Source organism: Neovison vison, chromosome 12, assembly GCF_020171115.1.
Source record: "Neovison vison isolate M4711 chromosome 12, ASM_NN_V1, whole genome shotgun sequence".
In the NCBI taxonomy this organism is placed as follows: Eukaryota; Metazoa; Chordata; class Mammalia; order Carnivora; family Mustelidae; genus Neogale; species Neogale vison.
The window spans coordinates 139,221,071-139,244,982 of record NC_058102.1 but is presented as its reverse complement, the minus strand read 5'-3'; positions in this window follow the sequence as shown (position 1 = coordinate 139,244,982).

The window sequence follows — 23,912 nt, the reverse complement described above, 5'->3', positions numbered from 1 at the left end:
GGACTTTGTAAATGAGCCCTGAATGGAGAACACAACCATAGTAATTCCATCTTCAACAAGAAGATTACCTGAAATAGAATTTCAGCTGAGGGAAGAAAAAGCTCTGGACAGAACAGGGCCATGGACAGTTCCAGATATCATGGATATCCATGGATATCCATGTCATGGATAGTCACACCAGCCAAATGATTGAGTCCATTGACTAGTGGAGACACAGTGGGATGTATTTGCATATATCATACACACATACACACATGATATATAGACATTGCACCCATTGTCTTGAAAAATCGGTATTAAATATTTAACAACACTAATGTACTGGTAGCCATGTAAAAGGGCAGCATAAAAGGATGATAGTTATTTAGCAGTCAAGATTCTGGTACCCAAAGAGGACAGATCAAGTAAGCTGCATATCTCATTAAGCAATGCTTAAACAAAATCTTTCCTCCTATATGGTGTGCCACACTTTAGCATACCACATAGTATGTGACATTATGGAAACAGAGAGGAGGCAGGAGCCATTTGGAACTACTCATAAAACAAATGCATTTTCCTCATGATGATCCTTCAGATATCTCCTTGAGGCTATTCTTTTCTAGCTTAATTGTTCTCTTGTTGTACAGGTTTATCCTCGATGAGTATGATGTCTGGGACTTCACCACCCTATTCATCCTCCTCTTAATGCATTCTCATTGGCAGTATGCCACTTCAGACAACCCAGAATTGAATACAATATTGCACATATGATGTATTCATATGGTGTCCAGAAGGCTCATTTATGCATTGACTGGACTTCCTCACCCCATTCTCTTACTGCACCTATACTGGCATTGACTTTTATTATTGGATGCACTTCTAGAATAGATTGACTTTTTGGTTTTTTTCATATGAATGAATAATTTATAATCTGAGTCTCCCCTACTCTGTAACTTATTTCCTCTTGTTAGGTTTAGCCTATTTTTCTAATCCAGGATGATTATAGCAGGTTAGTTGGTATCTCTTTACAGTGCTGCTACCAGCAAATCAAGTTGGTAATCTTCTCAGTTTCCAGTCATTCATAAATTTGATAAGCAGATATTTACTCTCAGTAAAGTTGTTAGTTACTAGTTAGTAAAGTTGATACTTTACTGAGACATGTGATAATTATTGCAAAATTTCTTTGAAACATTTGGAGGAAAATCTCATTACAAGTAAAAGAAATAATTTAGTCTCTTTATATTTAATGTAATTATTAAAACTATGGGATTTTGAATCCACCATCTTATGATTTTCTCATTGTCCTCTCTAATTTATGTTTCTTTTTTCCTCACTTTCCCTTTATTTTGATTTATCAAATATCTTTTAGCAACTCATTCCAATTCCTTTACTGATTTTTTTTAATTCAAGGTACTTTGTATAACATTTTAATATAGCTTCTTTTGAAAATATAGTGTGTATGTGTGTGTGTATGTATGTGTGTGTATAGATAGATAAAGACGCAGATATTAATATTATACCACTTAGTGATTAATGAAAAGATTTTACAATAATGTAATTCCATTTATACCTCTCTCTTCCTTTATACTCTTGTTATGAGGTTATTTATCATAATTTTTTAAAAATCCCTGCCTAATAATGCTTGCATATTGTTCAGCTGTAGGTCTACTTTTAAAAACTGATTTTTCCCTTTATATCTCCTTTTTAAATAAATTATGGATTATATCCTGATGAGACTCCGGATTCTGTTATCTTTCTCTGAGGAATCTGAAAACTTTTACTCTAGTAGGCACTTAAATTGCTACAAATCAACTTGGACTGGTAGAAGCTTGATTTTTTTTTTTTTTTTAATATTGTTAAGGTAAGTCTGTTTTACTTTTGTCTTAATCCTAGTGTAAATGCCTTAGTCCTTGGGTAGTACTCCTAGCCCTTTTGGTATTTCAAAATATTTGCCAAGCTCTTCTAACTTGATGAGAACTGAATTCCCAATTCAGTCTTTTCTATGGTGTGCAGCTGCTGAGATCCCTCTCAGCTCTTTCAGATTTTAGCTGCTGCTACCCTCCTGAGCTCCCCTGGTGCCTTGCCCTGCATATACACTATCCAGGGTTCAAAGTATCTAAAGCGTCTGTATGCCAGTTTGGGGGTTTCTCCCTCTGTGGCTCCATTCATTTTGGAATTCCTTCACCTCTTTTTGGAATTCTCAGCTACTCTGTATCTCCAGACTTCATCCTCTTGCCTATCAGACCAATCAAATTCTGTCTTGATCTTATTCATCCCTTCCTAGGGGTGTGGGAAGGGGTGGGAGTTCCCTTCAGGACAGAAGTTATTGCATCTAGGTCTTAGCCATTGTGGTTTCCTCCTCTCAAGAATTGAGGCCCCTCCAGTTTCTACCTGATTTTGGTTGCTTTCTAGTCCTTCAAGCACCTTTTTAAATATAATTGGTATCAACAGGAAAACTAATCCAATACCAACAACTCTGCATTTACTGAAAGTCAGAACTTGAAGATATTTTAAAATATGAATTTATTTTTTGTCTTAAAGAATGAATTATATGTGTAAGGTAAACATTTTTTGTCTTAAAGAATGAATTATATGTGTAAGGTATCATAAATAATACAGTGTGAAGATCTGACTGTGAATTGCGATTCTAACCTAAATCACATTTGTGACTGCAGGCAAGTTGCGTTTTCTGTAAGTTTCATTTTCCTCTTCTTAAAAAATGGCTGTTTCCATCAAAAGAAATGAAATCTTGCCATTTGTGATGACGTGGACAGAACTAGAGGGTATTATGCTTACCGAAATAAGTCAATCAGAGAAAGACAATGATCATATGATCTCCCTGATATAAGGAAGTTGAGAGGCAATGTGGAGGGTTTGAGGGGTAGGAAAGGAATAAATGAAATAAAATGGGCTCTGGAGGGAGACAAAGCATAAGAGACTCTTAATCTCACAAAACAAACTGAGGGTTGCCTGGGGGGAGGAGGGAGGGAGAGGCTGGTTGGGTTATGGACATTGGGGAGGGGGTGTGCTATGGTGAGTGCTGTGAAGTGTGTAAACCTGGCGATTCACATACATGTACCCATAGGGCTAATAATACATTATATGTTAATTAAAAAATTAAAAAAAAATTTTTTTAATGGCTTGGAATGCAGTGATTCTCAAAAGCCATTAGTTCCTTATCCAATCCCTCAACTGAAGGAGACTGAATTTAACATTTTGAAGCAGTGTAAACACTACTGGGGAGGGGAGAGCTCTGCAAGTTCCTGTAGCTCCCCAGGTTGCCTAAAGCAAATAGAGAGGTATATGGACTGTAAGAATCTGATTCATTAAGTTCTACAGATAGCAATGCATAACCTTACTTGTGTCTCATTCTTTGCTCTTGACTTTGACGTCTTTGTGAGAAAGAGAGATCCAGGTAAAAGTTGCCTTCCCCTGTGATTTTTAATTGCAAGAAAACGTGATGCTCCTGGCCTCTGTGCTATTGTTTTTATTAGATTCTCTTTGAGAAATAAGTTAGAGAAATAGAAATTTTGGGGTTTATTTAGAAAAGCATAAGCCACAAAGAAAATTATGGCAGAGAGAGATTCAATAAAAAGGGAGAGTTATTTTTCTATTTGGATATATCATGGAGAAGGATTGTTTTCTTGATTGAAGTCAATAAGTATGCCATGTGATTCCTATTTTACAGAAGAAGTTATTTTTCCAACCTATGTATTGTGGTACTTTTTAGTACTTTCAACTTGTTCCCTCAAATTAGCTATATAATCAACTATTATTAAATAGTTTCAACAGTAATGCATATATATATATAGTATTTATTTATATAATTTATGTATATTATTTATATTTATATATTTATTTATTTTATATATTTATATATTTTATATTTTATTTCTTTATATACTTATACATTATATTTTTATTATATTTTATTTATATTTATATATTTATTTATATTATATTTTATATATTATATATTTTTATTTATTTATTTATTTTATGTATTTATTTATATTATATTTATTTAATTTATATAATATATAATATTTATTATAGTAAATATATCTATTTACTACTAGGAGAAAATGCTACTTGTAAAATACTGGATTTTGAAGCTTATAAACTAGAGTTTAGATTTTTTATAAAATTCTAAGATTTTGGAGTCTCCTAGTCCATGATTTCATTTATCTACCTCTATTCGGATTAAACTAATTAAAAAAGAAAGGGAGAGCAAAGCACATACATTCCTATGCTTACATTTCAGATTTAAACTGTGAAGGGCAGTCCTGGAGTGAGGACACTGCTGTGCGTAGGAGGATCTCCCCTTCACTAAAAAAGGAAACCAGCAACGGCACCTCTCAGAAGTCTTTCCAGAAAAATTGCTGTACTAATTAAGTTCCTAACACTGGGTAGGAAAAGGAGGAGCTTCAGGCAGGATAAATACACATGTGCAAAAACATAGACAGGGCGGGAAGAATGAAGGGAGAAAAAGAGAGGGGAAAGGAACGGAAAATAGAGAACACTGGGGTTATAAAATTAATACCGGAAGGCGAAGTGTCATTGTATCACGAGACAAAGTTATGCTAAAGAAAACAACAGGCGGGGCACCTGGGTGGCTCAGTGGGTTAAGCTTCTGCCTTCGGCTCAGGTCATGATCTGAGGGTCCTGGGATTGAGCCCCGCATCGGGCTCTCTGCTCAGCAGGGAGCCTGCTTCCTCCTCTCTCTCTGCCTGCCTTTCTGCCTATATGTAATCTCTGTCTGTCAAATAAATAAACAAAATCTTTAAAAAAGAAAGAAAGAAAGAAAGAAAGAAAGAAAACAACAGTCTTTATTATCAGACATCATTCTACCTAATTCTTGGTATAACTGTGGAAATTACTTCTGTGAGTTTTAGTCTTCTTATGTGTAAAAATGGCAATAATATTCAGAAACCCACATATAGGGGAGCCTGGGTGGCTCAGTGGGTTAAGCCTCTGCCTTCGGCTCAGGTCATGATCTCAGGGTCCTGGGATCAAGCCCTGCATTGGGCTCTCTGCTCATCGGGGAGCCTGCTTCCCCATCTCTCTGCCTGCCTCTCTGCCTACTTATGATCGATCTCTCTCTCTCTCTCTCTCCCATAAATAAATAAATAAAATCTTATTATAAATCTTATAAATCTTAATAAATAAATAAAAAAGGAAAGAAACCCACATATATCTCCATGTTATTATGAAGATTAAATCAGTTAACTGATGTGAAAATATGTACCCTGATATCGTATGGTAGAATCTCAACAGAAAGAATGAAGAAAAGAACCAAATGAGTGAGCCAAATTTCCAAATTCATTCTTATTTGGACATATGTTTTTGAAAATTTTAAAAAATTATTTTTTAAAGAAAAGAAGAATTAAAAAGATATTGAACTCCACTGCCCATAAGGAAGAATAACTTTTTGTTTCATGTAAGTATATAATTGATCTGGGCAGTACAGACAGATCACTAACTTATTTCAGCATTTTATATACTTCAATAAACAAGTTAAATTTTCTATTAATAAGTTTTAGAGAGCAGGCTGAAAACCTGCTACAAAAGATATTTTTAAAATTATGTGTTCCAACAAGGGTCAGCGCTAAAGAGACGGCTGCAGTTACTAATGTTCACATCCTAAGTGATGTTGCAGGTGGCGAAACAATGCGTGAGCTAATTCATTCACGCATCCATCTGATCCAAGCTCGGCAAGGTTTAGCAGCAATATTCACTTGAGATGACCTCAGGTAAATCGGATCTGCATGGCTTGTCCCTTCTTTAAGTGCATTTTACTGATTTTTTTTTTTTTTTTTTTAAGAGAGAGAGCAAGAAAGTGAGCATGAGTGTGGGGAGGGGTCGAGGGTGAGGCAGAGAGAGAATCTTATTTTTTTTTTTAAGATTTTATTTAGAGAGAGAGTGACAGAGACAAGAGAGAACACAAGCAGGAAGGAGAGGGAGAAGCATGTTCCCCCGCTGAGCAGGTAGCCCTATGCTGGGGTTGATCCCAGGACCCTGGGATCATGACTTGAGTCAAAGGCCGACATTTAGCAGACTGAGCCACCCAGGTGCCCCAAGAGAGAATCTTTTTTTTTTTTTTTTAAAGATTTTATTTATTTATTTGACAGAGAGATATCACAAGTAGGCAGAGAGGCAGGCAGAGAGAGAGAGGAGGAAGCAGGCTCCCTGCTGAGCAGAGAGCCCGATGCGGGACTCGATCCCAGGACCCTGAGATCATGACCTGAGCCGAAGGCAGCAGCTTAACCCACTGAACCACCCAGGCGCCTCCCAAGAGAGAATCTTAAACAAGCTCCATGCTCAGCTCCATCTCAAGACCCTGAGATCATAGCCTGAGCCAAAATCAAGAAGTGGAAGCTAAACCAACTGAGCCACCCCAAGAACATTTATTAATCTGAATGATTTTATCCATATAACCTCTCATACCTTTATCAACAATCCTCTAAGGCTGGTATTATTTTCTCTTATTCACAAGAGAGGCAGCTGAGGTTCAGGAAATACTTCCAGAGTCACAGGCCCAGCAAGAGACATGGATTCGGGATCCCATATTTTATGTACCAAAGTTCCACTGTTGTCTATACCCTCCCCAAGTGGCTTCTATAATGATTAAGAAGGTCAGAGTAGGGGCGCCTGCATGGCTCAGTGGATTAAGCCTCTGTCTTTGGCTCAGGTCATGATCTCAGGGTCCTGGGATGGAGCCCCGCATCGGGCTCTCTGCTCCGCGGGAAGCCTGCTTCCTCCTCTCTCTCTGCCTGCCTCTCTGCCTGTTTGTAATCTGTCAAATAAATAAATAAAAAATATTTTTAAAAAAAAAAAAAGAAGAAGAAGGTCAGAGTAGCCCATCCTGTGTTTGTTCCAAGTGTTCCACCCCGGTCCTTTCAAAGTTTTGTAAGTTGGAAATATGTGAAACAGAACACTGAGAGAGCTCTTGGTTGAGAAAGTAAGCCACAAAGTGACAGCTTCATGAATGTGTGGTAAGTGTGTGGTCATCCACATAAATGAGGAGTGCTTCCAGATACTGTGTCTTGACCACACTAATTGTTTGTGAGATAATAGTGTATGCATGCTGTTCACAAGTTGTTGTTGTTTTTGTTGTTGTTTTGTTTTGTTTTGTTTCTGTAGCAAACTGTTAGATGGAATCCACATAATCCCCTGCCCCCTACTTCTTTTCCCTCAGTTGTTACCTGGTCACATTGAATGAAAACCCGAAGTTTCTGTCAGCTCCCCAAAGCAGGCAGTGTGAGAGTGCTCAAGGCATGTGGTTTTGAGAATATCTCTTGACCACATTAGCTAGAGAAAGGCTTTGGCCACATCATTAAACAAATGATTTCAAAGAAGATTATTTTCCTGGAGGTAGTTAATGGTCAGAATAGATACCACATAAACGTTTTTCAGGAGCCATGTCAATCTGAGCGCTGGGAAAATATTACCTATATAGATGAGCATATGTTTGATTATATCATACTTATAAATTTATAACAGGTTTCTTTTCACTCATACTTTGCAGCTCCCCCCACCCCCGCAACTTTACTTGCTTTACTTGAAGATTTCTTGTCATCTAATGTAATTTTGAAACCAAAACAATATTGGATACCTCTATAAAGTTGATTGGCAACAACTAGATTTTCCGTAAGGAGATTGGGATGGATAAACCTGAAGAAATCACCAGAGACCTCACAGGACAACCATGAAGGAATAAGTTAAGGGTTTCTAGTTAATGGTTTATTTATTTTTTTTTAAGATTTTTTTTTTAATGTATTTATTTGACAGAAATCACAAGTAGGCAGAGAGGCAGGCAGAGAGAGGGAGGGAAGCAGGCTCCCTGCTGAGCAGAGAGCCCAATGTGGGACTCGATCCCAGGACCCTGAGATCATGACCTGAGCCGAAGGCAGCGGCTTAACCCACTGAGCCACCCAGGCGCCCCTAGTTAATGGTTTATTTTATGTACTGATCCAGTTTCATTCTCTCATGGCTCAGTATGTATTTGTTGAGGATAAAACAGTGAATGAAACTATGGAGTTTTGCCCTCTAAAATGAATAGATCCAAGCTAATAGGCAATTACAATGCAGTAGGATACAGTCATTAATAAAACAGCATGATTTGATAGCCCAGAAGAGGGGTCCTGGACTCAAGAAGGGTGGTGGAGTGGTTCTTGAAGGAGTTAGTGATGAAAATGGACTGAAAGGACAAGTAGGAAATCTACTGAGAATGAATCTAGGGAAAGAAGCACTTTGAGAAGAGAGTTCAGCTTTGTACGTGCCGTCTTTACGGTGTCTCAAATACATACCAATGATAGCTAGTGTTTCCACTGCTAAAAATGTGTCAGACAAGTTTTAAATGTTGTCTTCACTACTCTCAACAGCCTGATGCAGTAAATATTTTTATCCCCCTTTTATGTCAAGGTTGAAATAAATATTTGAGTAATTATTGCATTTGAGGCATTACTGCATTCATTACTAATTGAAGCCAGGGGAGTGCTTGAGGTTGTCCAATGGAGATAGAAACTGGAAGAAGAAGAGGGTTTACGAAATATCCTGAGGAAGATCACAAAGTAGGAAGAGAATGAACAGTTGAAAAGAGGGAAGAAAAGCAAAGAGAGGGCCATATAATGGAAACCAGGGAAAAATTCACATAAAGAAGACCTGAGCGGTCCACCATGCCAGAAGAGAAGTCAGGGACCATAACAACTAGTGTGGTGACGGAGAGTGGGTGCCATCGTGCGGGCAGGTAATGAGAGAACAGAAAGTAAGGACCTAGAGAGAGGGAAGAAAATAAAATTCATTCAAATACAAGGCTGAAAGGAAAGGAGAGAAAGATAGCAGTACAAGAGTGGAGCAGGGGTCTGGGGGGCTTTGTTGATTTGTAGACATGAATCCATAAAAGGGTGCCAAAGGGAGCTGAAGAAGGTGGGAAATAAATCCAAGAAGAACATTGGGTTGGGGCTGGGAGGAGGAACATTTCTTTAACTTCGAAGGAAGGAAGAAGAGAGGAGGTTGCCTCTGGACATGGTATATATTCTACCTTCTCTGTCATAACTCCTGTTCCTCTTCATGTAGATTGTATCATGGAATTTAGGCAGGTTTAATTTACCCAATCAATACTACTACGACCCTGTTGAGGTTCAAGAAGACAATGAGTTGTGCTCATTTGCTGTTTGTTTAGTCAGTCACATACTGGTTAGTATTTACTTTCAATTGTAAAGAGCACCTTAAAAAGTCAAGAGTGAGCATAAAATTAACATATCCCACGACCTCATTTATTCTTTTTTTTTTTTTTTTTTTTTCCTGATCTGGTCACCATTCTTACACAGTGGGAAATGCTGTCAGGATTTCCTACCCATGTTAATCTTTTGAATTTCAGAGCGTGCTGAAGAAGTTTGGTGACTTAGATATAGCTTTGAGACAAACACGTCTGCACCATCTTGGTTCTTGTATTGGAATCCTTTCTGTTCGGCATCGCTGCAAAAGTTATTTTCAGAACATCATATGGATTTTTCATTGAAACATCTGTGTTAACTTTTATTTTCCCTGGTCTGCTTTGTAATTTTGGAAACAGATATAAAGAACGAGCAACCCAAAGCACAGTAATATAGTGGGAAGCATCCTTCATAAGTCAATTGAGGAATTTAATAATCTCTTTAGAAATAAGCTCTGCAGCTATGAGAAAAATGTGTGGGTTAAAGGCCTTCCAATTAAGAAAGGTTTCTCTGTGGATTTATAGGCTGGTGGTTCACTCTTCCTGTTCGTGTTTCCATAGCAACTGTCAGGTAGATTTTCTGCTACTTGCTAGGAAGTTGGAAATGTTGAGTCTGGTTGAGCCTTTTCAATTCAGTGAAGCTTAAATGAAATTCTTTGCAAGGAACTGGCATTTAGCCTGGGTCATTTATTCATATCTAGAAGAAAAAAATCAATTATAGTAATCAAATGTGCAAATTTTTTTATTGGGATTATTTTTGGTACATATTTTGTGCTGTAATCTATTTTTAATGCCAGGGTGCTAAAGGTTTGAAGGGCTGCAGCTGGCCTCTTTGCTATCTGATGGCTTGTGGCTTTAATTACAGCCCAAGATATAGGAAAGCATGCCTTTTGCTGGTCTACTCTTGCAAGCTGTAATCACCCCTGGTGATATTCAGAAGCAAACTGGGATCCAGGAGACTCATTAGGTTGAGACACCTATACTGCACAAAATACCATGCACAACCTTTTATCCTTTTATTTATTTTTTTCCTGTCCTGTTGGTTATTTGAATTACATCCTGGGAAATAAATAATTTATATGCCATTATGTAAAGTTCTTGGGAAGTACAGTATCTTCATTTTCCCTTCAGGTTAAAGCCGCTTAGGCGTCACTCACTGTGGTTCATTTCAGCCCACAGTGACTGATGTGTGACAGCACCATGTAGGCTGGCTCCTTTAATCCTTAAAAACAAATCAAGTCCATAGGTGAGGTAAAGTGAGCACACGTGCCATCGCTCCCTGGATAGCAAACATACGTGCCCCGGGAAGGACAGACATCTAAGGGACGTGACTTAGTGTATTTTTTTGTTAGCATCTTTGCTTATTTCCACAGAAACAGCAGCTCCTACAGAAAATAAGGCACAATCTTTATTTCACACTGTGGTTCTATTTATACACCAGCTCCCCTGTGGACATTTTTTATAAGATATATTATTTACAGCAATGGCTTGGAATGCATATTTCCGTTCAGTTCTTTCCACCGCTCTTCTCTTGTCATATGTATACCACACCTTTATCTAATGATGCGTCATAATTTATAGTAAGATTGATTATTGGTAAAAATACAAATAAAACTGAGAGAGAAAGAGAGAGTGAGATTACTTAAAAAAAAAAAAAATCCAGAGCTGAAATGTCTTTTACTTACTTCCCTTGCCTGGCCTTATTTTCTTCCTCTTTGGTCTGGAAACTGTGCTTTCTTCTAGGAAGCTAAATAAAAACTTTGTGAGAAAAGCAATTGAAGCTAAAGGAAGCTCACTCTTTAGTCGCTATACTGGGAAGTGGAAATGAAGTCTCTCTGCTCTGCTCTCAGCTTTATTTACTCTAAAAGGTGGGCAATTTTCTCTTAAAATAAATCGTACTTGGAGTTGCATGGCTCCGTCAGAGGATACTTCTATGCCCAGGAGCAGGGAGTCCGAGAAAAGCGAGATTCTGAACATTTGTCCGGGTGTGGTGTCCTGCAGAGGGAATGGTCGGACTTAGTTATAAAAAATATATTAAAATAGATGCATGAAGGGATAAATTGTTGGGCACAGAAATCATCCTGACGCCGGCTCTGATGCTTGCAAGCAGGCATCGAATAATGAAGCGAAAGCCTCTCGCTTTGGGAGAGCGGCAAGGATCAGATTTTGGCTGTCACTGCTTGGGAAGAGCGAGACTGTGTCTACGGCTGGCGTTCACACATTGGATCGGAGCTTTCTCGCACCTTCTCTTCCTCCCAGGCAGGTGCCCCTTCTGGCATTAGTCCCTCTGGTCCAGCACGGGGCCAGGCTGGACACCCACGCGGGGGACCAAGGACAAGCAGTGGAGGGGGGGTCACTCACCCACCGCACACTGCTCCTTGGCGGAGTGTGGTTTTAGTTCAGCACATGGGCTCTTCCAGGCTCTCCTCTTGTCCCTGACTTCAAGGTCTCTCAGGCCTCGAGGCCGTGGTTCCTGCTGAATGTACCACCAGCCTTCAGGCTCGCCTAGCTTTCTTCTAGACTGACTTCCTAGGAAAAATACCATCTTATTCTGACTGGGCCTCACATCCACTACTTTGGCTTTCCAGGGAGACAACGTCTTAGTTTTTCTGGAGCTGCCTGCTCAGCTCCTGTCTTTTCTCTGACTGATGGCAAGCGTCTTACTTAGCACTGCTGAGCTGAGCCTCTCGACTGGCGAAGATAACTCCTTCCCAGCTTCTCAGTTCTCCACCGCCCACGTTCTCCCCATTATCCCATCCTGACCTTTCTTGCCTTCTTTGCTTTCCTTTCCCCCTGAGGCCTTCTGCTTTGGGTTAGCTTGTTCTTCATTTTCTCTCGGAGTATCGTCAGATGTCCATTCCCTCAGGTGGGGTCACCCCCTCCCCGACACCCAGCCGTACCTGTACACACTGAGGCTTTGCTTGAATAGCAGCGCCATCGTCCGTAAGACTCTCTCTTAGTCCTAGCAGGATCCCTTCTGATGTGTCTTCATCAGAGCTCTAACAATAATGAGCTATGAGAGTTTAGGCAAGTTTCTTCTCCAAGCCTCGGTTTCTGCATCTCTGAAATGGGTTACAGTTGAACGTAAATTATAAGGCGGCTGGGAAGATCAAATGAGTTAGTGCACATCTAATGTGTAGTACAGTGTGTGGCACTTCTAATGTGCTTCATAAATACCAGATTTTATTGCCGTTCTTGTGGGGTTTTTGGTTACAAAGACCTCAAGCTTTACAATCTTGCCTTGATTTACCACCTATGTGTCTTTGAGTAGGTTTTAAAAATTCACCAAGTTGGTTTCCCTTCTAATAAAATGAGGAAAATCCTAACTACCTCCTGGGACTATTGAGGACAATAACTAAGTGGAGCGATTTGTAGCATCCAGTGCTGGACACTTACTGTCCAGTGGGTGTTCAGCTCACTGGACACAATCATAATTTTCTCTTCTCCTTAAGCTTGTCAATGTCCTAAACTTCAATGAATTTTTCTTCGTATCTTTAACTCCCTGTTGTGTGCCTGAGACCCCTACTCCTAGTCTTCCTCCATTGTGCTATCTCCTTTCTTAAAAACCATCTCCCTTTCTTCTCTGATCCTTAGGGAAATCTGTTTTCCCAATGCCAAAAATCTTAAAATACCAGAAGGCGAGCCATCTGCCCTCCACCTCCTTCCTCCTTACAAAGCTGGATGCATATTTTTAAGAGGCTGCTTCCAAAGGCAAAGGAGCATCTCTGCTTCCTAGGGTAAGCTGGCAAGTTCTGAAGAGATTGTGTTTTACCATGGTGCAGGCAGTGAAGAGAAAGAAGGGTGTCTTCTGAGCACCCCTAACCCAAGGAGCCTACTTCTGACTCACAAGCATGAACTTGTCCTAGTGGCAGGCCTGGGAAGCACTTAGGGGGTATTCTATATTCGATTTTTGGCATCCTTGTCTCACTTTCACATTTTCATTCCCCCCCCCACCCCCCCCCATTCATCCCGGATATGGCCTCTCGACTGAGCCTCTTTTTAAATCAAGCATAATTTCCTTGTTATGCTTGTGGTCTCCGGAAGTGCAAAATTTAAAATTGTTCTTGTCAAATCCACCCCTTCCAGATTGGCTAACTTGAAGATCAGAGCTTTCCGCACAAGAAAAGACTTTCTGGCTCAGTGTGTCAGTTCCCTTTCATGTAGCTGGATCTTTCAATTTGTAGCATAACCCCTGCAGCACGAGAGAGAAAAGATGATATGTCTGAAATGCTGAACTGCAGTCACCCCTGCCTACCATTATGTTTCCACAGGCATTCTATAAAAAGCTGCAAAACCAAGGGGTCTGAGATCTGACACCTGAAAATGGCCGCAATCACTCAAAGGCACCCCTTTTCCCATCTCTCGCTGATTGACCCCATCCCATTGTGCCTTTCAATACACAGCCCACAACTCTGTATTTAGGGCGATGACCAGCTGTACATACAGGCTCCAAACACTTCTCACTCCTCCTCTGGACAGCCTCCCCTGTGAGTTTGGTGTTAGAAGAGCTGCGTTCCTGTCTCAGCTCAGCCGCTCGTGGTGTGATATTATACACCTTCCCCGATCTTTCTGAGGTTTCATGCCCCATAAAATTATAAGCAGTAGTGACAGTGAATACTGTTGAGTGCTGGCTGCCTACCAGATATTATTTTGAGTGTTTTCTGTATGAGAAGGTGTGTGGCACCCATGCCTTTAAACCTCAACCCAATCTTATGAATGAGGTCTTTTTGCAAAAGAGGAGATTAAAACCCAAACTCTACCAAGTGGTACATGGTAGGGCTGGAATTTGAATTCACAGAGTCTTGCTCTAGAGCCCATCTGCTTAACTTAAGCTACTTGTTTGTCACATAGAGAGCTACAGTCCGGTTTCATTATCCACAGGAGCTATGCTCTGTATAGTCACTGCAAGCACTGAATTAGCAGATACTAAGCACTGTTCACTGGGGAAATACAGCCCTGGAAAAAGGCAGGGCTGGGCTCCTGCAAGCCTCTGACCTCATTGTCATCAACCCCATCAACACACAACCTTGTGTTATGCGGGTTTCTTCTTAGAGGCTCCTCATTTAATATATGTCTCCGATTCGTTAACATTGAACTCCCAGCCACTGGCATCATAACTCCTGCCTGAATGAAGCTTGTTGAGCACACCTATTTTCTCTACGATGCTTAGGAGTACTATTCAACATTTCAGGACTTCTTGGGGGGCCATTTGAAAAGGCAGAATCACCTAGAAAAGGATAAAACTACAAAAAGATGGAGCCTTCAATAGACCCCGAGAAGGACACTCGTTTCTATCACGAGAGCTGAAACGAGACGGGAGGATGTCGTCTTGTTCAGCCTCAGCTGGGAAAGCACATCAGGCGACTCGGAGTTTTTGCTGCTCTGTGCGTGTCCCCGGATGACTGGGAAAGCACTATCAGTTCTTGATTTGGGGGCTCACTGACATTTTAATGGGCAGGTGAATTTACAAATACAGAATCTGGGATAAGGAGGGTCAACAGTATATAATACCTGGAAAAGTAAATCTCAGAAGACCTTGCAACAAGAGGAGGACTAGTACATGTGGTGAGGAGGGTACAGTCCACGTGGGGGCACCCCCATGCACAGATGTGGGGGGACTGCACTGCCAACACAGGCAAGGTCTTTATAAGTCTCCCCAAATGAAAAAAAATAAAATGAAGTATTCTGGGCAACTGTCCACATATTAAATGAGACTTTATCGCCAAGAAATACGTGTTTATCTTGAATTCTCATTTTGGATTTCAGGAAGATGCTTTAATTCATAGATACAGCCTCTCCATCTACAACTTGTATTTCTCTTTCTCTGCAATAACCTGAAATGGCGTGTGAGTCGTAGATATTAAGGTGTCTTTTCTTTAGGGAGATGGTGAATGATTGGTGGCAGAAAATAGAGAAGATGCTTCTTCCCTGCCCCACCTCTGGCTCCTGGCGTGCATAGCTCTGGAATCTTCTGGCACCAGCACTAGTGACCATGTCTCCTTAAACATTAAACGTGACCTGATTTATAAACTGAGAAGTACAGATGATTGAGCTGGGGTGGTGGGGGGAAGCTGGGTTTCTGGTGTGTTTCTTTTAAACTTGCTACTCCAAGATGGCGTGTGGACCAGCAGTCTTGGCATGACCTGGAAGCTTGTTAAAAACAGAGAAGCTTGGGCCTCACCCCAGACAGATTGCATTTTTAGAAGCTATGCATGGGCTTCAGTTGCACATTCCAGTATGAGAAGCAGTACTTTTTGAGACCAAGCCCAGATCCCAGTTTACATCTCTTCATCATATTAAGCTAAGCACTTGCTAATTCTTCTCTTCTGCTCTCTACAGTCTTAACTCTGGACACAGCTTTTGCAAAGTTCCAAGTTTCCCATAATCCCATAAAACCCCAAAACCCTCTTGGCTTTTGCACCAAGTTACCACCGAGCAGTATGCCTCTGGCCAACTTGCCGCAGCTCCCATTTTTTCTTTATTAAACATTCATTCGTGTCCTCAGCAGCTGGTTGTGGTTTATTATCCATGACCAATACCTAAGCAGACATCTTAAAGTTTCAAAATCACTCACTCCGCCTTTTGATCGACTATATGATGTTTTCCTTGTCACATATCCTACACGTCAAATTGTGACTTTTTAAAGGTAACTTTGAACAGAATATATGTAGGAGAATTTTTAATAATTCATATGGGTTTTTTTTGTTTGTTTGTTTTTACCAAAGCTTCTATCCCCAATTTTTTATTAACTCGGAGGCCCTTAACGCTCAAAGCTAGACGATCATTAAGTATTAGAAGATTCATTGCAAGTCTTAGCTTTTTCACTTAGTCAGTCTTTTCTCTGTTTGCCATTTGGTAGAATAACAGAGGGTAGTAGCCACTGCTCTATTTTATAACCTCTGTGTAAGAATCAAATTAGAAAGTGACAAAATACTTTCAGAAGCGTAAAATCCTATGCAAACGCAAATGATGGGTCATTTTATTATTGTTACCGGCAAGTAAACCTCATAGCACTGATGCTCTGAAAAGTCAGCAATTTATGAGACACATACGTACATGTAATCATTTTCAGGCAGAAAAATGTTTTCGGTCTAATGAGTATTGAATGTCTATAGTCACTAGCTGGAATTACAGAACCAGATCACCTCTTGTAGCCATTTGGATGTTTGCCTTGACAGTGACTGGTAGACAATTGGAGCAGACAGGGAGACAACGCACTTCTCTTTCTATAGAGTCTGAGGTTCTTAAAATGCAATGAAAGTATTTGGACCACTTTAAAAGGAAATGTCATCCTTGATATTTATAAGACCATCACAGAGATCAACCTACTCCCTTAAAGGCCTCTTTTCAAGTTGCTTTTACAATGCACAATTGGCCGTGATGTTAAATAGCCCTGCCCAGCACACAGCCCAGCACACAGCAATATATTTTTTTTAAGCAAGCATCGGAAGGGCTGTGATAGATAACCTTTACTCTGCCTCAGAATCAGCATCTGGTTGCCCCTCTGTTTTCAAAGGTTAAGTAAGATGTGTGTCAGTTGAGAGGCCATTGTCTGGATAGATACTGAACATTTCAACTCCCAGCTACCCATATAAGCGCTTAACCCACATTGGTTAATGAACAGAGGGATCCCCAGTGCGTAAGTCATCTGCTAGTGGCAAGAGAGGTGTTTGGTGGGCTGTACTTCCTCATTGGAGCCATTAGAATTCAATTTAGTGCCTTCTTGCTTCTGGAGTAAATGTAACCTGCATAGCTGGCCATGTCTGCTGAAACACTAAATAGTGCCCAGTGGAATGAGGTAGAGACGGAATAATGTGCTTCCAAGAATGTACGAGCCAAGGATAGGCTGACAGACAGCCAAGTTCATCACTGGAGTTCATAGAACCCAGAAGTTGTTTTTTGTTTGTTGGTTTGTTTGGCTTTTTTTTGGGGGGGGGGTTGGGGCCATTTCCCTTAATTCCAAAGATACTGTTTTCTAGTTAATGCCATGTGTCTCTGGGGCTTGGTATGCCCCTTCCACCTAGGAATGTGTGTGCACACAAAAACAACATCCTAAAACTGCTCTCTTCTCTTCTGGGAGGAACAGGTGGCTAGCTTCTCCTGATGCTATTCTTTTCTCCCTTTTTCAGATTTTATATTGCTTTTCATCCCAGGGTTCTGTTTGTTTTATTTTTGTTTTAGGCTTGGTTCAAAATGAGAATTCTAGTAAGAACTTCGGAAAAATATGTTCCCTTTGTTTTAGAAAGAGTTGGCAGACAGTTACACCAGAAGTGATAATATCATATTAATAACCTTAAATTGCACTTCCTGGTATTTAAGCCTATTAAAAGCTCAGCCTCCTCTCAGAGAAGTTTACTGCCACATACTAAGGATTTAGAGATGGGAAAGATCTGTTCCAAACCATAGGAAGTTTACAATAGAGTGAAGACAAAAGCATGGATTCAGTACGGTGATGGGCACTTTTGTAAATGTTGATAATGGTGGTCGCTGCAGAAGCAGAGAGAAAGGGAGCCAGCCTGGGGGTTCCTGGGAGGTTTGCTGGAAGAGATGTTGCTCGTGCGTTCAAAGATGAGCTGGAATGTAGCAGATGAAGAGGATGGGAAAGGAAATCCTAGGAGAGAGAAATTGCACAAGCAAGGTACAGAAGTGTGAAGAACCTTCGTACATAGTAAATTACTAGAGGGTAGTAGTCCTTGGGAGAATAGAGGAGGGTGAGCGCGGAGGGAAGGCAATGGCCAGGTAACACCACGTAGAGGAGTTTGGGATTTATCTGTAGTTGGTGCGGGGAAAGGGGAGGCTCTTTAAGGGGTCTGAGTGAGGAACTGAGAGGATAGAAATTTGTTACACTAGTGCTGTTCTGCCTTCATTCCAAGGAGTTGGAGATTCATTGGATGGTTTTGGAGGAGTGGAAAGGGAGTCCTGAGGGAGAGGTGAAGAAATAATGATGTTTCTGGTTCAAGTCCCCAGGCGGGTGCTTCTGCTATTTATAGAAAGAAGGAGGTCAGGAAAAAAATGGGGATGGTTAGAGATCCTAACTTCAGCTGTGGAGCCTGTGAAACGTCCAAACGGAGTTGAGCTTTCAGGGAAGCTCTAGGTCTACAGCTCAAGGGAAAAGTGTGAACTACCATTTTGAGACCTTTTCTTAGCACAGTATGCTTGCTGACTTTCCTAGTTTATATTTGCATTTTCTCACTAAATCTGTTAACCAGCTTAGACTCTCCATCCTGACCAATATAATAGTGGTGTGGCTATCATTTCAATAGCTGGAATTCCTGTGTCTTCTTGAGGGTTTCTTTCTTGTTTTCTTCAGTGGTTAATATTTTTTGCAATGAGGTTATTTTTGGTCCTTGACTTCTTATTTATTTAAAAATATAAAATGTGTTCATTTGTGGTTACATATTATATATAAAAGCAGAAAGCATTTGTCATCCAAAGGTGATACTCATACTCCTAAGTTTTAGGTACTGTTCACTTAAAATAAATCGGATTCCTTTTCCGATCCAAATAGGAAAAACAAAATATTATTCATCCTACACTGGAAGGTTTCATATTATTTGGAAATATATGTCACTTGATGGTTTTTTGTGAATAGTTCAATGACTTTGTATTAAGAAAAAAATCTTCCATTCCCATTTTAGCATATTCTTTCAAATATCATAGATGATTACAAAAATATTTTTCTAGACATCTATGGAAAAGTTTATTGTAAAATATTTCAGTTTCTGCTTATTTTTCATGTAATAAAAAAAGAATAAGTGAATCTATATCTGTTGTTGCTATGGTAACTAACACATTTTTATATATTGAGGAAGAACATGAACATTTCTAAATGTATTTCCATCCTTCTGATGTATGTCTCTATATATATACAAGACTATGTATGTTGGGTGACTTTAAGTCAGGGAACTCTAGGACATCCCATCTTGTAGCTACTCTGAACCCTTGACCCCACACAGAGACATGCTGTCAGACCTGGAGTTAATTGGGTGGACACTAATTGTACACATTGTGCAAGACAGGAATTGATCACTGTTAATTCAAAAGAAGATTATAAAATGGGCACCTGGGTGGCTCAGTCGGTTAGGCATCTGACTTCAGCTCAGCTCATGATCTCAGGGTCCTGGGATCAAGCCCTGTGGTGGGCTCCACACTCAGGAGGGAGTCTGCTTGTCCCTCTGCCCTTCCCCCTGCTCATGCACACACTCTCTCTCAAATAAATAAATAAATCTTAAAAAAAATAAAAGAAGATCATAAAACATTCATAACAGGATATTTGTGCTTCAGCTGTTTCTTAAATTCTATAAATGTCTCAGGTTGTTTTTTTTTTAAATAGATTCCAAATCTGAAAATCCTTGGTAAACCACCTGTCTGCCTGAACCCGAGGTTGGCTCTGAATCAAGCACATTGTATGTGCATTCATTCATGAACAGTTGCGACAAACTTCTTAGTTTAGAATTTGTGTTAGATTAGTAATCTAGAGGAGGTAACAATTACATACCAGATTACTATCCAAAGTATGCAAAATGATAACTGCTAGCATGACAATCTAGAGAAAGGTCAACTAAGCCTGAAGGCATCAAGGAAGATTTGGAGGAAGATGGAGAGGGGAGTCACTCCCTAAATCACATCTTAAAGGACGAATCATCCCCTATAGGACATTCTTTTTTTTTTTTTTTTTTTTAAGATTTTATTTATTTATTTAACAGAGAACACAAGTAGGCAGAGAGGCAGGCAGAGAGAGAGAGAAGCAGGCTCTGCACTGAGCAGAGAGCCCGATGCGGGGCTCGATCCCAGGACCCTGGGATCATGACCTGGGCTGAAGGCAGAGGCTTTAACCCGCTGAGCCACCCAGGCGCCCCCCCATAGGACATTCTTAACTAAAAAAAATAATGCCTATATAGACAACTGAGATAACATGTAACAAATACAAAAAAAAACTTAAAAACTAGTTTATGTGTGTATGTACACACACATGTGTGATGGGAAAAAAAATCAAACATGCTACATGATTGGATAATGAGAGCTCAGTTTGGTTTAACTACATTTATTGAACTATCAAGTATAAGGCACTCCAAGATTCAGAGGTAGCTCCCAAGGGGTTCACTTTTATAAAACTTCAACAACCTTAAAAAGGAATTATAATCTTGATCTACAATAGGACTTTTAAAATATGTCTATATTTAAAAGCATGATTTCACTAAACACTTACTTTGTGGTAAATAAATTTAAATATCTTGATCATTTACTTGTATTAGTTTATTCCTTGAAAACAAGCAACCATGAATTCTCAATAGATCTATGGCATTTACAGAAATAAATAAGAAATACAAATGAATTTAAAAACAGAAAGTCAAAGCCAAAACCACTAAACCACAAGTCAAGAGACCTTGGAAGTAATTGTTTCTCTGCTAACCTACTCACTTGCAGTTTGGCTTTAAGCAGTACCCTAATCTCATAAAATCAGGGGCTTGGGGTACAGTGCCAGAAGTTTGCCAGAAACAGAGGAATCTGGGGTGGGTGAAAAGGGCACTTGATCTTGAAAAATATTCTAGTGTAGAGATAACAGGAAGTTTCGATAGTGCAATGAGGTTGCTATGGAAAACAGAGAACTTAAATCCAGTGTTTCCGTGACTTCATTTCTTGACACCAGCTAAGGCTATATTCTTAGTGGATAATTTGACCTGGAAACCATCTATTAATTCTAGGGGCATCTGGGTGGCTCAGTGGATTAAAGTCTCTGCCTTCGGCTCAGGTCATGATCCCAGGGTCCTGGTATTGAGCCCCGCATCGGCTCTCTGCTCAGTAGGGAGCCTGCTTCCCCCTCTCTCTTTGCCTGCCTCTCTGCCTAATTGTGATCTCTCTGTGTCAAACAAATAAATAAAATCTTTAAAAAAAAAAAACCATCTATTCTAGAGTCACATATAAAGTATGAAAAAAATAGAGAAAGTTATATTTACATATTATGTATTTATAATATTTAGAAGAGTATGACAGGAATATACAAAAACATCAATAGGAAAAAAATCAAAAGTACAAAATGTTCCCCAAATGATATTTTTATTATAAATAAGAAGTAGCATTTCTAATCAATAAAAATGAAATACTATTTAATAAATACCATTAGCCAACTAGCTAAACTAACCAAGTACCAGGAACGGAAAAGAAAAAAAAAAAGACAAATGAAATACTAAAATCCGTGAAAATTTTAAAAACTTCTTTAACATAAAAGTCATAAAATTGAAAAAGATTCCATAAACCGAGAAAATAATTGGAAAATGTATGTTAGGCAAAGTCTTAAAACCCTTAACATTTTTTAATGCATGCTATTTTCTCACCTATTAATTTAGCCATTTTTAAAAAATTACTAATGTCCAGCATTAGTTTGCCCAGGAAAAACCTGAGTATTCAATCCATTACCCCAGGAGGTAAAAATCAATAACGTTTGTGGAGTAATTTTTGAGTATGAATGAACAGTCTTTAAAATATGAAAGCATTTTGATATAGCAGTTACAGTTCCAGGAACATATCCTAATTAAATAGTTAAATAAGCATGGATGTGTACAAAGGAGCAATCACTAGGGTTTTCAACATAGCAGTATTAATGAAGGTGGAAAAAAAACACTATTAATCAAAATGTCCCAAATTGGGTGACCGATCAACTAAATTATAGTATACATTCTATATTGTTACGGGATAATTTATTGTATAATTATTTATTAATTTTTTTTAAAGATTTTATTTATTTATTTGACAGAGAGAGATCACAAGTAGGCAGAGAGGCAGGCAGAGAGAGAGGAAGGGAAGCAGGCTCCCTGCTGAGCAGAGAGCCCGATGTGGGACTCGATCCCAGGACCCTGAGATCATGACCTGAGCCGAAGGCAGCGGCTTAACCCACTGAGCCACCCAGGCGCCCTATTGTATAATTATTTAAATATTAATTATATTTATTATCATGGAAATATTTTCATGAACTAATTGCACTGAGCTAACCACGTCCAACAGATATGGTATGCTTATATTTTTGAATGTCTTAAATTACCTGCTACTCTGAGATAACTGTCATTGATGCTGCCTGTATTGCATTTTGTTTTGTTACGTGCATTTTGTGTAAAAATGGAGTTGAAATACAGAGGCCAAACACACGGTGGTGAAGAAAAAGGACAGGATCTGAACATGTGGCATGCTGGAGAAGAAAGATTCAACAAAGGGACAAGAGTCTCTAGGAGAATTTATCCTGGAAGAGAGTTTTGTAGAACAGATGTAGGAAAACTGGAGTCAGAATGATTTGCAGCTAAAGAATTAGGATAAACTTGCATATGGTCTAAGAAAACATGGGAGAAGTAGGACGTGAGGACCAAGGAAATTATGAATCTAAGACTTCTGGTTTGGAAAGTCAATCATGGAATAGAATAACGAATCAGAAGAGCAAAGACGGATTCTCAGGCAGAGAGGAAAAAGTTTCTGAGGAAGTGAAACAAGAGTCCTGTCGAACCTCTAAAACAGAGGCTGGGAAACTATGGCCTGCCTGCTTTTGTACACCCGTGAGCTAAGAAATTTTAATGGTCAGGGGGAAAAAAATCAAAAGGAGTATTATTTCCTCACATGTGAAAATATGAGATTTGGATTTCAGTGTCAGTAAATAAAGTTTTATTGGAAGGCTGCCATGTTCATCTGCTTATGTATTGCCATGGCTGCTTTCACACCAGAAGGCAGAGTTGAGTAGCCCAACACATGGCCTATAAGCCTTAAAATATTTACTCTCTGGCTCTATACAGAACGTTTCCTGACCCCTGATCTAAAAACTAAAGGAGACATGAAGGAACAGGCAAATATTTAGGAAAGAAATCAAATGAGAATTACTTGTTTGAAACTAGGAGTAAAGGAGATTCTGAATGGTTAAATAAGTGTTCATAGTTCAGAGGTCAGGGACCATTAGAACCTTGGTTCACACTAGCCCTATCACCAGTTAGCTCTAGCAGCTCCATTCCACTTTGATGATATCATCAATCCCATATTGTCTCAAGGGTTCAACCCCTGCTGCTAAATCTTTAATACAACCAAGGCTCTTTGGGCTTCAAAAATTAGAGGTCATCCTTATCTTGTTCTAGTAAAAAATCAAATTTGTGAAAAAATTGTACAGGGAGCTTAAGGAAGGAATGTTCATCTGTACCCTACAGGACCTGGAAAACCAGCAAGTTCTGAGGATCCTAGTTTCTCCTACCTCTTCCCTCTGGGGTCCTTATTGTCCTACTCTTCCTCCCCTCAAGGAGGCTGGCTTTCTCTGCTTACTCTGTAACTTTCACATGCCCAAAGAGGGCAGCCAACACATTGGCTCTACAGCCAACTCATTACTCTATAGTAACATCTCTGTCTCAGAATCCAGCACCAAAACTGGATTCTGCCCTTCTGCAGCCTTCCCCTTTCAGATTACTGGGGAGAGACTAAGAGGCCTTATCCTTACATTTGATTGATTGTGTTGGAAAAGCTGTGTGCCCCGATCCCATCAATTGTAGTGGGGCAGCGGAATTACAAAGCCCGCATCACACTTACTGGGGCCTTACGTTAGGTAGACAATGATAACTCAGGGTTAAAAACGGTAAAATATATACCACATATATATAGTGAGAGACCTTTCCTTCAAATTTCAGCTCTAACCACCTCTTCTGAAGAGCCTTTACTTACTATGCAGTCTGATTTAGATGCCTTTTCTCTGTAC